We start from the raw sequence: 15,257 nt of genomic DNA on the forward strand, positions 1-15,257 counted from the left end.
ATTTTCCTCCTCACAAAGCACCGAGAAATCTCTAAATAAAATAAATAAACAAGCCAAGACCTTAAAATAAACTCCAGAGGGCAGAGTGCTACGTGTGGGTTATCACGGCTGTGGGAAGCGGGGACTGGGGGAGGGAGGACAAAGAGCCTGACTTGTCAGTTACCTGCCGCCAGAGACCTCAGGCTGAAGCCCCACATGGCAGGAGAGACAGCTGAGAAATGGTTTTCAGGTCCACAGAACAGGATGCTACCCACATTTATACAGGACCCACCCGGTATCTTCTCTTCACCTTTCTTTCTAGAATCTCCTGACTCTCATCATCTCACTCAAACCCAAAGGCATCCCCCGCCCCTTGGACCTTCACAATCTCCCGGACACCCAAGAGTCTTCTCTGTATAGGGCTGGCTATCTCAGGGTAGTCCACCTCTTGATGGTGGAGGGAGAAACCATACCAGAGAGAAGGGGACCCACTTAAGACCTCCCAGCAAACAGATGCAGGTAGACTGGGAACTGGGCAGCCCGATAGCCAGTCAGGTCAGCCTCTGTCCACCCGCACTTAGCCCGAAGAGGCTTTGAGAAGCTTCCTAGGCTCCCGGATTTCTCTCTAATGCGTTTTGCGCATATCAACATTGCAAGGTCCGTCAGCCCTAGCCCTAGCAGGACACCCAATAGATAAGGCATTCACCAGATATTCATCGGGTAGATCCGTGAGTGTGTGAACAGATAGATGGACAGGTGTCAGGGGCGTGAATAGTTGGATGGATGGATGGATGGATGGATGGATGGATGGATGGGTGGAAGAGGGAATGGACAGATAGATCGATTATTGAATAGATGGGTGGGTGGATAAAAGGTTGCATTGATTAATGCGTGGCAGCTTGGACGTACGGGTGAATGCTGGGAAGGACAGATGGGATGGATGGGGAGACATATGGATGAGATGGTAGAGACTCAGATGAGAAGCTAATGCTGATCTTTGCTCCCTTCACAGCTCTGTGGAAAGGCTACTTTCAGGAGGCCACGGCTAGCTAGTCAGTTCCCGCTGGAGCATAGCCTGTTCAACATCAGGAGTCTGCTGCTCCGAATTTAAGTCTTCAACAACCAGACCATCTTCTGGCAAGACAAGGCCCTCCAAGAAGAAATCTGAGATGAGGGTCTCTAGGAACCACGAAGACCCTGCTTTCAAGTAAGCCATGTGCTAGGAGACAACACCATCTGGGTCAAGAGAACAGGCTCTGCTCCCACACCGCTGCCAACTCCCTGCATGGTCACAGGAGCATGGGCAGCCTCACTGTCTGGGCCTCAGTTTCCACCTCTGGACTGCTGTCCTGGCTCTTGGCTCTGGGTCTAACCTGTCTCTGTGGGCGGCATGACTTTCATAGCTCGGCTTGGTATCTAGGTGGTCTTGTTCTCCAGGCTCCCCCATGCTCAGCGCTGTCCAACACTGCCTCTGCCCCGCTGGGGCAATGGGAATGGGGGAAGGAAAAGCTTCAGGAAGTCAGACTAGATATTCTCTGCAGCCAAGGCCCACACTCCCTCTGAATCCTATTGAAAAAATAATAAAAAGGTAATTACTTTGTCATTACTGAACACTGGTTTGTCTTTTTTTTCTTTCCTTAAGCCCTGGTCATAAATAACCAAGCCATTACCTCTCATAGTGGACACACATGTATACAGGACCTGACTCCTTGCATAATCCACTCTCTCCACCCCCACAGTCCCACCCCATCCTACCCATATATATGGTGTCTGCCACACATTTACACGCGCGCACCCACCCCCCCCACACACGAGAACACATACACACACATACACACACACGAAAGCACACACAAGAGCACACACATGAAAGCACACACACAGACACACACACACACAAGAGCACACAAAACACACACACACAGACACACAGGAGAGCACACACACATACACACACATACATACACACACACGAGAGCACACACATGCACACAGAGACACATACACACATACACACACATGAGAGCACACACACAGACACACACAAGAGCACACACACAGACACACACATGAGAGCACACACCACACATACACACACATGAGAGCACACACCACACATACACACACACACACACACACACACACACACACACACACACACGAGCACCCCTGACTGTCAAACAGTCGCTATTGCTCACTTGACATTTTCTGAGCATTCTGCTAGGTGCTGGAAACGATAAAACAGCTACCGAGTGTGAATCCAGGCTGAGTTCTCTATGAATCCTTCCCACAATGCTGGGAGGCAGATCTGTTGGTGTGTTACAAGTGGGGACGTTGAGGCAGAGAAAGGCTCAAGGTCATACAGAAAAGAGTGAAGCTCAGATTCTGAACCCATGTGACCAAATTATGAAACCCATGCTCTGATACAGAGATTATTTTAAAACACACAGATACACACACGCACGCACACAAGCGCATGCACGCACACATGCGCAGACACACATGCACACATGCACACTCACACATGTGCACAGATTAACTTAGGCAGGGTGTGGGAAGAAGACCATGATGATGTCCTGAGATGGGGTAATCATGGGCTGTGGCAACACAGGTTGAGGAACCGAGCTCAGTCCTGGGCAGGACCGCCTCGTGGAGGGCTCCCCAGAGGAGATCGCTTCTCTTGTTTTGTTCTTGTTAGTTGTTCTAGACAGGGTCTCGTGTAGCCCAGGCTGACCTTGAACTTGCTCTGTAAGGAAGATGCCATTGAACTTCCCATCCTCCCATCTCTCCCTCTGGAGTGGTACTGGCATTTGCTTCCATTCCTGGCATTAGGATTGACATGATACTTGGGACAGAACCTGAGGGCTCAGGTTAGGGAACCAGAGATGTCTCTTCGGCCCCTTGGTTTGGTCTTAACTGGTAAATGTGAGGAAGAAAAGCTTCAGGGCAGAGAGAAGGCCAAGGGCAGCCGCACAGAGGCCCAGAGATGAGGGCAGGGAAGCTGAGTGAGGTTTTATGTAGCTCTGCCTGGCTGGAGCAGAGGGTGGCAAAGGGGTGGGACGAGGTGAGACTGGAGAGGCGGGCAGAGCCTCTGTATACATCCAAGTCAGGCCAGCAGAGCCGGGAGGTCCTCCCCACCCACACTCAACTACCTGGCACTCCTGCCACGTGACACGAGACACTTCATCAGCAAAACAGCCGTTTCCTGCCTCCCTGCCTTCCTGCCTCTGTGGGACTTGGTGCCACCTCCACAGGTCCTATTGGGTAAAGCATGGCTACTTGTGGAGTGGCAGGACGAGTTTCCTTCGCCTGTGCCCTGCCATGCCAACCTCAGGCAGGATCGACCTCCTAGGACTGAGGAGGCAGGGGCTATGCTTACAGAAGTTGGAGCTGATTTCAAATTGAACGAGACGTGGGAGGAAGGAGAAATACTAAGGGCTAGTGATGGGGACATGTGCTATGTAGCAGGGGCCAGAAAGCCACAGGAAGTGTGGCTCTTATTAGAAGGGCAACTAGGGAGAGGGGAGGCAGGTCTCTCTGACTTTTCAATCTTGAGGTTTATCTTGTTCAACAGGCCCTGGTGCCAGGCCTACCCCGCCCTGGCAGGCGTGGGAGTGGCTAAGGTGTTGGCCCATGAGTCTTTGGGTAAGAGGTGATGTCAGCAGGCAGCCCTGCCCCTCACCTGGCTGTCCCTTTGTGTATTCAGGTATCTGGTGCCAACTCAAGTGCCTGCTAGGCTACAGGGCACAGCCATACCTCCAACCCTTCTTTAAAGGGACACAGGGGCCTGGCCTGCTAGTGCGGACCTATCTATAATGCTTGCCGCTCAGGAAGCTGAGGCAGGGGGATCAAAAAATTCAAGAGAGTTGGGTACCTTAGTGAAACCCTGTACCAAAGTGAAAATAAAAAAATTTGAAAAACTACAATTAAAAAAAACACACACAAAACAAAACACAGGTCTGGGGTGTAGCTTGGTGGTAGGACCCTTGTTTACCATGTACAAGGCTCCATGTCCAATCCTGACTGCAGGGAGGGGCGTTCACAACCTCACCAGAAAACACTTACCCCATCCAGCCCTCTGCCTAAGATGCCTTCTGCACATACAGCCCCGAGATCTGTGGAGGTGGCTGACGTGGGTGTCCCTGGTGGGTTCCCCTCACATCTTAGAGACCATTCAACACCCCAATACCGGAAATGTATTTTTCTTGAAATGTGACACTTTGCTTCTTCTGGTAGAGAGTATGGGGGATGCCAAAGCTGTGAGAAAATGTGGTAGAGATGAGAGAGACTGGGACCAGAGGCTATCCCTATAAGAAAATATTAGTCACCCGGGGCTCTTCTCATGACCAGGCAGGGGTAAACACAAACACAAAACAAAACAGAAACAAAAACAAAACACACCAAACGAAGCAACAACAACAAAGTCAGCCAATGAGAGCAAAGCAAGAAGGAAGGAGAAGCTCTCAACAGCCAGAGAGAAAAAACACCCAGCTCCTTGCTTGGAGCTGAGAATCTGGCAGGGAAACTGAAAGCCAGTAAGTACCCAGTGGCTCTTGAGCTCAGGAAAACAGGTAGTATTTATGGCATAAAAACCCCTAAGGATTTTCTGTCAAGAGGCTTCTGGAAGGTACAGGTAGATCTGTAGGAGGAAGAGGGAGCTCAAGTCCATTGAGGCTGACAGATTGACCCACCCGATTCCCCCCTCCTCAGCTTCCCTCACCCTTGTATGGGCCGAGCACTCAGGCTCAGCCCTTTGCCCCCAACCCCCATGGGATGAGCACATTGGCTCAGAACCTGAGTGCTGGCTACTGGTCTGAAGATGAGAATAAGGACCCCACGTTCAGTTCCAGTTCTGAAGTCCTTCTCCCACCTCTGCTGAAGCTGAAGATCTCAGCAAGGCCACATGAACCTTGAAACAGCCCCTGCATGTGGCCAGCTTGGTTCTAATAAGGATTCATGACTGGAATCACAGGCTCCTTCACCCATTAAATTAGCAGGGGTTAAAGAGAGAGAGAGAGAGAGAGAGAGAGAGAGAGAGAGAGAGAGAGAGAGAGAGAGAGAGAGAATTGAAGGTTGGGGAGAGTGAGGTGGTGGTGGGCTGGTAGAGCTGCCAGAGGGTGGGTAGATCCACAAATGCCCTCCCCTCCTCAAGGGGGCGGTCTGACGATGGGTCTCAAAAGCTTTGAAATGTATGCATGCTCTTTAACTCAGCAAATCCACTTTAAAGAATTCATGTGATTATTTATGGACGAGGATATTCATTAGGGTTATTTATAATAATGAAAAGAATTGGGAACAAGTTCTGGGTCAAAAATGTTCAATAGTAAAGGATTGCTTGAGTAAATTATCGTCTAACTCTGCTGTACAGCCATTAAAAGTCACATTATAAAAGAATACCTAAGCATGTAAAAAAAATACATGTCACATATGTGTGGCAGGCTAGGAAAAAACAATCTAATATGTTCTGTGTGGCTCTGATTTTGTGGAAGAAGACAAGGAACAAGAACAAAATAATTTTTAAAAAACACTAAAAATATTCAAGGTGATTAGTCATGGGCAGTGGGGTTGAAGTGACTTCCGAAAGGGCTGGGGTTGTAGCTCACTAGAGAATGCTCAACCCCTGCATCGCATAACAGGGCATGGTGCACGCTTATAAGCCCTGGATTTGGGAGGTGGAGGCAGAGAATCAGAAGTTCAAGGTCATCTTCAGCTATAAGGACTTCTAGACCAGCCTGGCATTCAAAATTTTTTTTCTCTCTGTTTGTGTTTTCTGATTTTTCTATAACAAATATATGTTATGTACATAATACGAGACAAATAATTGTGTGCTTTGCCGAAGGAATGAGGGTGTACTGGGGTGGGGAGACTCGCTTAGCAGTCTAGATGGGATCTAAGATCTGAAATCAGAGTTTAGGAAAAAAGCCCCTCTCCCTGCCTCCCTCCCTGGGACACTCCCAAGAGAGACATTCGTAAATAAAATGAATGAACTCAGCTCTTTTTATTTTTAATTACAACTCGCCCAGTAATCACCATAATCACGTCTCTGACACTTGTTTATTTAGTCACTAGGCATCTATTGAGTACCTACTGGGGCAGCGCTCCTTGAGACGAGATGAACCCCCAAACTAGCCCCTACCTGAGAAGAACCTCAAGGCAAAAAATAGCCCAGGCAAAATAGGGAACGAGAATACCATATGCCTTTTTTTTTTATTGACTTCCTGCTGTGAACAAAAATACATTGTAATGGTTTAGGGGTTCTGTTTATTTGTTTTTTAGATGGTAACAAGATGTGAAGGAGCCAGACCTGAGAGTGCACACCCTGATCCTAGAACTTGGGAGGCTGAGTCAAAAGGATCTTTACGTTTCTAGGGCACAATAGAAATACCGGACCAATCAGGGCACATAAACAAATGAAACACATGGAGAGATAGCCCTGTCTGGCTTCTTCTCCCGGGACATCTCATACCTCGTTTCATCTGCTTATGAATTTTGACAGAAGTTAGAAGTTCTTGGTGCACAGAAGTCAAGGAGTAACCAGAGTTAATTTGTTGCCCATGTAACTGGTCCTCTGGGATTCAGACTGTCTACCTCAGTCTTGGGGAAGTTGTTCTTCGTGTTCCCATCTGTATAATGGGTATTAGGTTCATCCGGGTAACTACCTCTTACTGCTGTTGTATGGGGCTGTGAGAGGAGCCAAGTGCCCCTCGACACATAGTAACCACTTGATAAACAACACTGGCTACTGATGTAAGGTCAGGTTTTGCTTTCAGTCCTCAAGGAGGATTAGGTACCAAAAAACCAGGAGGTAAGCTCGGCTGCGGTATCTTCCAGGGCTTTCCTAATCATACCAATAGAGGCTGGCTTAAATTTGTTTGTTTCATAATCAATTATTCAGACACAGTATTTGGCTCCTGAGCTCCAGAGATAACAACACTGTCTGCATTCAGTGGGGGCAGTGTGTGTATGGGGGACGTCTCCCTAGAGACTTAGAAATGAGATAGGCTCTTGACTACAAGCATTCCACACAGAAGCAGGGGACTGTCCAGTTTTCTCTGCTAATACAGGCCTCTAGAGACACCTCCCCCCAGCCCACAGTGGACCCAGCAAAATACTGGGGAGTAGAAACTCAAGTAAGATCACTCATCCACCTGACGTTTCCTAGGTTGTACTAAATCGACTGTCCCAGACACTCTGTCCTGGGCTCTTTCTAGTCGCTCTCCCCTAGAGTAGACACTTCAGGACGGCTCGATTCCAGTGAGGGCCTATTACAACCCAAGCAAGCACTGTCATAGGTACCCAGGACACTAAGAGCCACCATGTCCCCGTTTGTAGGCTGCTTCCATTCTAGCAGGGGCAGCCAGAAAGGAAACAGGAATCCACGTATAAGCAAACTCATTGTATAGCCACAAACAGGATAAAGCAACAGAGAAAGGCCAAGAGCTACAGCAGGGGAAATGGCTGAGCCAGTGAACGGAAGCCTACTTTTAGAATGTAATCTCTTCTAGCCATATATATATAATATATATATGTAATTATATATAATATAATATTATATTATAATAATTATATATAATATATAATTATTTTATCTCGAGTTAGTTGTGGAAAGGTGTTGGGGTCCAACAGGAGCCTTCTCTGACCTTCAGCCTGTCCAAGATGCTAGTTACTTACACAGGTAAGGTTCCCATTGAGGAACCCATTAAGAGAGGGTTATAGGACTCCTGAGGAAAAAAGTGGGTGAAGAATAAATGGGTTAATGGAGGTTTAGTGGGAGAGATAGGTTTGATGCTGAGGGAAAGGTGGAAAGGAATATGTAGTGGGAACGCTTCTAGTAGGCAAGGGTGTTGAGGCTGATAAAAGGAACGGAGGTGGGTCTGATGATGACGATGATGTAGAAAGACTAGCAAAATCTGTCACCATCCCCTTCCTGGCCGGGCCTCGCTCATTGTCTAATTCAGCTCTGTCTCCCACTGTGGAGTGTTGTTGGACTCAACAAGTACCCACTCAGTGAACAAAGGAGCAAAAGACTACTCCAGACAACCAAACAAATTCCAGACTGAGGACAAGAAGGGATGGAGAGATGACAGGAAGGAAGGAGTACTGGATGTCCCCAGGAACAATGACAGTTACTGGCACTTAGGGATCAATACCTTGGCCCAAGCCCTTTTACCCCCGCATTGACTTATGTTAGTCTCGAAACACTCCCAGGCAGCAATACTTTTATCGCGCCCATTTCACAGTTGGGTCAACTGAGGTACTTTTATCGTGCCCATTTCACAGTTGGGCCAACTGAGGTACAGAGAGGTCAAATGTCTCTCATCCAAGGTCACCCAGTTGAGGAGTGGCTGGAGATCTGCCCCTGCAACTCAAGTCATTAACTGCTTCTTTATGCTGCTGCTGCCGCTGCCATTGCAGTGGTGAATGTGGACCTTGTCATAAGTTAGGAGGCCTACTTGGCCACCTCTCAGATGACAGTGACTCAGTTTCTCTCTGTGTAGGCTGGCAGGATTGAGCTGGAGATCTCTGGGCGTGGGAAGGGCTGGGGCAGGGAGGGCATGTGTTCTCCTGAGTCACCAGGCTCAAGTATCTCAGAGATACTTGGGTGAGTAAAAAGCCTGGGGCTAGGGAGACCCTTGGGTGGGAGAGAAAAGGCGAGATAGGCCAGGGTCTGCTGTGGCCGCAGACGACTCCTGTTAATTCTTGGGATAAAGAGGGGAGATAACAAAATGAACTGGTGGATTTTGGGGGTGTCCAGACCCCCAAATCTGCTCTTTGGGGGCTGACAAATCTGAGTAGTGGGGGGGTTGGGTTTTTGTTGTTGTTTGTTTTGTTTGCTTTTGTTTTTGTTTCTCTCCAGTTTATTTTCCTGCTAGTATGACACCAGCTGTCACTCACCACAGCATCGAAGGAGGGTGAGACACCTAACAGCTATGAGGCACTCTACCACCTCAGGGCTAGAGAGCCTCAGACTCTAGTCATTTGCGACTGGACCAATGAACTTTGAGCTCACAGCAGGGCCAGGAACACATCCCAGCAGAGGACTGTCCTAGGGCTTGCCAGGCAAGATGTGGGGTCCACGAAGCAAAATCTTTAGAGTAGGCCTCAGTAGCATGGTTGAGCAGCGGGGCGTCATTTCCTCCGAGGAGAACTCACTGTGTAAAGCACATCTTGAAGTTGGGTCCTGCTTTGCAGCTTTGTCCATTTATCCAATTAATAATTTACCTATCTAGAACTACAGTGGGGTGGTCAGTTTCTCGCTCATCTTGCCTGGGGAGGGGGGCGGTCCCTTCTCCTTTTCTTTTCTTTTGTGTCACTTCCTGAATTTACATCCTGAATTTCTGCAGTAGGCAAAAAAATGGGTATCGTTAACGAGTCCGTGCTGGGTGTGGTAACCTGGCTGGGAAAGGCAGGGCCAGGCTGTAGGGCCCTAGGACCCGTGTCCCTGTCCGTGTAGACAGCTAGGAGGCCCTGCAAAAGATGCAAGCCTTCAAGGGAGATGAAAGAGGCCGTCACCTCCCACTGCCAGGCCAAAGGATCGGCTCTCCCGAGACGCTCTGATTTCCCGTGGATCTTCCACTTTGCAGCATTATCGTTCTAATGCACATGATTTGCCCTCCTCCCACGCACAGAGTAAGGTCATTCTGCGTGGCCTGTCTTGCTCAAGAATTTATTTCTCGCATAAGGGGCTAAATGAAAACTCCCCTTTGCAGACAGTAAGAGCAGAGAAAATACCAAACACCGAAGATTTCATTCGAACCTTCTAAACTGTCTGGCTTGAAAAAAGAGTCAATTTTCATTGAAAAAGTGGGAGCCAAACTCGGGGTGTCCAAGGGTTCTGAATAGCTGGAAAGTAACGCACCCTTGTCCCTTTCTTCTGTCCCAATCTCAACTCCATTCAGAGGGTGTAGAAACCTTCCGGAGCAGCAAAAGGGACAGCGGGCTCCGATGCCGCTTCGCTGGCCGATCTTGCCGCGCGCGCACGCGGAGCCCAGCCTAGGTGGTGGGTGGGAAGAATGCTAGAGGGGAAGGTCTGGGGGTGTGAGGGTGGAACGGAGCCCAGCCCCGGGATCCGGCCCGGGTTTTGCATGCCACCCACTCGCCTGTTCGGCCGCGGAGAATTCCATAATCACAGCGGGCGAGAGCGGAGACTGGGAGAGAAAAATCCGGGATCCGGCAACTTTGGTCGCGCATGCGCGCCCGCGGCGCTCCATCCCAAACACACACACATTTTTCCCCGGACTTGGAAAGTCACCCAAAGCCGCCCCAAGTGCAGGTAAGAGACTCGGCGCTCTTTCCACCGCGGCCCCCTCAAGCCCTCCACCTCTGCGGGCATATTGGGGCGCCTCCAGGCTTCACCCCTGTCCCGGTGCAGCCCACTACCCCCGGGTTGCCGCTTGCAGCTGGGAGCGGGCGAACGAGCGAACGAGCGAGCCAGTCAGCCTACGAGCGGCGGCTGCCACCCAACTCCGGCCGTACCGGAGGTAGGGGGCACAGAGGGCTGGCACCCCGGCGCGGGGCGGCGCGTCGCCCGCAGTGACCAGGGGAATGCCCGGCGAGCCGCTCCAATGGAGGGAGGGCTGCAGCTCCTGGGGGGTCACTTACTCCAGCTGAGGGGTCGGCGGGGTAGGGGAGAAGAGGGGGAGGTGCCGGGCACGAGTAAAGGACTTCACAACTAGGGTGGGGGCGCTTTCCGCGCAGTGGGCTGGGGGCGCAGGTGCTTGCCAATACTGGGTGATCGTTCCTTCTCCCACGCCCCCTCCTGCTGCAGGGGGATCGTGAGCTGTCTGGAGGAGAGAAGGAGGAAGGGGTGAGGGGCTTCTGGGGTGACTTTGCAAGACTTTGCCCAAGGGAAGGGGTGGGTGGGGATCTCCTCTAGCCGGCTCTTGTGCCCCGACACCGGGGTGTGTGTTCTGCCAGCAGAGGTAGGCAGTGTTCGCGTAGGCGCAGGGTGTCAAGGGGAGCTCCGGGTGGGAAAATAAAGGCAAGAGGGTTCTGGGGTCGGGGGAGCGGCGCCCCCTTTTCTATCCGTGCCTGGGAAGTTTATCTCAAGTGCGCCGCTCCAAGCGCGGCAAGTGGCGCTTCTCACTCTCTCCCCCCACCCCCAAGTCTCCCCGGGCTCAGGCTTGCAACACTGGGTACTGGCTCCCACCGTTCTGCTGTCGGCTGGAGGTCGCCCTGGGTCTGGGGAAAAGTTCCGGGGGAGTTGTGGCGGCTACTGTGTGAGCGGAGAGAGAAGTTGCGCCCGGGGACTTGGGACGCTGGGTTGGCAGGCCCGATTGCGGGTGGAGCGCTGAGCTCCGGCGCCGGAGGTGGGGGCCCTCTCCAGGGGTTGGAGAGGATCGGGCGGGGTCTGTGACCCTAGGTGGGCTGAGGAGGACCTAGGGGCTTAGCCTGTGGAGAGGACACGGGATTGAAATAGGCTCCTGGTAGAGGACAGAGAGGAGAGTAATATGTAGGGGCACAGGGGACAGTTAAGGGGAGAGGGCTGGGCCACCGGGACACTTGGGTCGACCTTCACTCTACAGGAGCGTCAAGTGGTAACTGACAGAGTGTCGGGGAGCGGGGCTCCGAGGGGTGCGCGGGAATCAGGGGACCCTGCCAGACAGACCCACAGCCGCGGACCTCCCGGGACAGGGGGCTGAGTCGTGCGCCCGGGGTGAGCCGGCCGGGCGGAGCGGCGGCCGGTTTATTTTTACTCGGTGGCATTTGCAGAATGTGCAGCTGATGACCGTCGGCCGCCAGGAAGTTTTGCTTTCTGTTCTTTCTCTCTCTTTTCGAAGCCAGCGTGACCGGGAGCGAGAGAGCCGGGGAGCGGGACCTGGGAGGGGAGTGGGCGGCCTCCTGGGGTGGAGAGATTAGGCTAGGGGAGCACTGGGGCTACGGGCGGGGGTGCCCGGGAGCGGGCCGGCGCTGGGCCGCGGAGAAGCGGTTGAGCGAATGTCTGTCCCCAGCGTTTGGACTCTCCTCTGCGAGGGGAACAGGTGTATGCGCCGTCAATCACAGCGGGAGGGACACTTTGGGGGCGTAGATTAAGATCATAATAATAGATTTTTCTCTAGGGGGTGGGCACAGATTCTTCTTCCAAGTCTTCCCCGACCGGGGTCCCGAGTTGGGGGAGGAGAGGAGTGAGGCCAGGGACCGTTCTTCTCCCTGCAGACAAGTTTCTCCAGATTCAGCCTCTGCTCGCGAAGCCGGCCTGGGTGCGGCGAGGACTTCCATCCAATCACTCTGGGAAGGGTGAAGGTGTGGGTGCCTGGGTGGAAGATGTGTTCAGCAGGGATAATAACCCTCCTCCGAGCTGGAGCTCCCCTAAACCCGGCAGAATGTTGGGGAGACTGAGAGTGTCTCCAAAGGAGTCTGGGGGGCGCGGCCCTCGGTTTGTGTGTAACTGTCCAGCAAATTCTTAGTACAGTCACAGAGGTTGGGGGTGTGATAGGGTAAAAGACCGGAGTAGTCTCTAGACAAAGTTGGTAAATTTAGGCCGCCTCCAAGCTGGTACAGGCGCGCGGTGAGAGCGCACAAGGGAACTGAAAAACAGATCGTCTGGTAACGTTGGTGACCCCCCCCCCCCGTGCCCAGAGCGCGCGCGCGTACACACACACACACACACACACACACACACACACACACACACACACACACACACACACGCCGCCATCCTAAAGGGAGCTGTCCCGGCTGAGCAGGAGCAGCTGCGCCAGGCGTGGGGCGGGGGGTAGTAGATCCCCCGGGGCTGCGCCCTGACTGCACTCCACGTGCCCGGAGGGGGCGCTGGGCAGATCCGCGCCCAAGCGCAAAGCGCTTAGCTCGAGCCCTGGCGGTGGCCAGGCGGTGCGTCCGGGGCGTCCGCCCCGCACTGTATCACACAATTGCAACCACTTTCCCACTTCCCAAACTTTGGCTTTTTGTGCTTCGCCCCTCACTGCAGCTCTCAGACCCTTTCCTGGACAGAGAAGGGGAAACTTCTTCCACCTCTGCAGCGTCCAGCGTCAGTCTTCCCGGAACCTGGCGCATCCGAAAGACACCCCCTCACCCTATCTTGTTAGCCACCTTAGAGGCGGTTAACGAGGGTTTATGGGGAATATTGTTCAACTTCAGTAATCAGGTTTCCAGCGATCTTATGCCTCCTGTTTAATTTATTAGACTAGTTATTTATTCTGTTGATGATAATCTGTTGCTGGTTTCTATGGAGATGTTAAACTGATCTCTTTCAGAAATCAAACTCCATATGCACTAAAACGTTTAAAGAGCCAGTGCCTCCCTCTTCCCCTCCGCCTTGCCCTTTTTTGTTTTATTTTGTTTTCAGACTTTGCACCTTCGCGTCTTGCTCTGAGTATCAGTTCATTTTATTTCCTTCTGACGAAGGAAAGGAGCCCGGGAGACTCCCGCTTCGTGGCAAGTACAGCTTATTATGGCTAACAGAAAGAGAAGGCTTTGATCCCCAAGTTGCGTCACTACTTAAAGCAGATCATCTCACCACCAAGCCCCCCCCCCCATCATAGAAGAGCAAAATTCTTTCAAGATCAAAGGGGCCAATCTGAAAAAAAAAAACTATTGTTTTAAAAAAAGGAAAGTCAGTTACACAGGCGCCTCCCCCTTTCTATCTGCTCCCCTTGTGTTTAAGTGATTTTTTTTGAGTAAGAAAAACAAAACTCAACCCATTTTTCATTCTTATTAATAGTTTATCTTGCCCCCCCTTAATTTAAAAAGAAGTTCAAAGTTAGATTTCTCTGCCTGTGGGGGTTGAGGTATATTTACTTTCTTTGAGATCCTGACCATCTGTTTTTGGGAATTTTGCCTCTGGGAAGAAGGAAGAAGGTTTTCACTCAAAGCTAGTAGGAGACTTTAAATTTCTCCCTTTTGGGAAGAAGTCACCCCAAATTTTTAACTCCTAACTTTTTTCTTGCTTTCTAAGAGCATTAATAACCTGTGGTTGGTGCCTAAAAGTGTATCAACTTTTTCTCCTCAGTTCAGATTGTGTGTGTGTGTGTGTGTGTGTGTGTGTGTGTGTGTGTGTGAGACTTTGATGGTCACGGTTAGGGGGGAAGTCGATGAATTAAAAAAATAAGGCAGAAAAAAAATCATCTTGATTGGTGACATTCTGGAAAAAAAATTCAAACCTTCTCTGGCTCCGGTATTTATCACACTGACAGATATGATACAAAGCGATTGCATTTCGTAATGATCCTTGGGGACTGAGTTGTAGGTAAAACCATTTAATGCATTTTTAATATTAAAGTAAGACCCAGGCTCCATTTTCTTGGAGGTGGGGGAATGGTTGGAAGTAGGGGGAGTAGAGGTCCCCCTATAGAGTGGCTATAGAGTGGCTGCCTTCGGAGTAGGCTGTTTAGCTTTTTCAACTACAGCCCCCCCATCTCCATTTACTTTGTGGGGGGGGGTCATGAGCCACATAGAGGACATTTGCCTTTCATAAATAAATTTATATCTGACCAGAAGGCCCAATACTAAATAAGAGCTCACTTAAAAAAAAAAAAAAAACACCACCAAGTCTCCACCCCTGCTATAGAGAAACAAAAAACAACAACAACAAAAAAAAAAACCAAGCAATACTTGCCCCCCCCCCCAGAGTCTTATTTTGCAGACGGGTGGAGAGATTGTTGCTTTCCAGCTCACAGGAAGGGGGGGGAGCCGATTCTCTTATTTCCCTCTTTGCTATATTTTAAATTTTTGTTTGATTTGGATTGCAAACAGAGCAGAGGCTTAGGGGTAAAAAGAACACTGTGGCTTTAAACTCAGGAGTTTGCATATTCTCCTTGTATCTTTCCCCTTTGCTAATTATTGTGTTGTTTTCAGAGCAAATATGTCATATCCATGGCGACCGGGCAGGTTTATTGTCTTTCTGAAGCAATAGCTCACATAAGTAATTAATGACTTTCTTTTTTTTCCTCTGGCTTAGGTTAAACAGATCATTCAAGGAAAGTCATCTCTCTCTCTCTCTCTCTCTCTCTCTCTCTCTCTCTTTCTCTCTCTCTCTCCACTCTCTTGTTTGTTTTTTCTCTTTCCTTTCTCTCTCTCTCTTTTTTTAAAGCTCAGTAACATAAGAACATGAGTTAGAACAAGAAAATACTTTAGCTAAAAAAAAAAGTCAACAGCTTTTTTTTTTTTTTTTTTTTTTTTGCTCGGTTTTCTTTTAAAAGCTGAAATGTCAGCTTCAGACCTGGGCACTGCCATCTCCCACCCCTGAGTGCAGTCCCTGCGTGGGTTGGCAGCCTCCTGTAAGGTTGTGCACGGGGAGGCCTGGAGGTGTTGGCACTGTT

The 15,257-nt window shown here is 50.5% G+C and overlaps 1 protein-coding gene across 2 annotated transcripts in view; it reads left to right on the forward strand.

Annotated features, from left to right (window-relative positions):
* Positions 1–10,129: 10,129 nt before the first annotated feature.
* Positions 10,130–15,257, forward strand: part of Casz1 (castor zinc finger 1) — a 150,127-nt gene continuing 144,999 nt past the window's right edge. Inside the window, 1 exon segment of one of the 2 annotated variants that reach the window (NM_001427668.2) lies at positions 10,130–10,252. The gene's annotated coding sequence lies outside the window, so the exon portion shown is untranslated. 2 annotated transcript variants of the gene reach the window in all.

Source organism: Rattus norvegicus, chromosome 5 (assembly GCF_021556685.1).
Source record: "Rattus norvegicus strain SHRSP/BbbUtx chromosome 5, alternate assembly SHRSP_T2T, whole genome shotgun sequence".
Classification (NCBI taxonomy): Eukaryota; Metazoa; Chordata; class Mammalia; order Rodentia; family Muridae; genus Rattus; species Rattus norvegicus.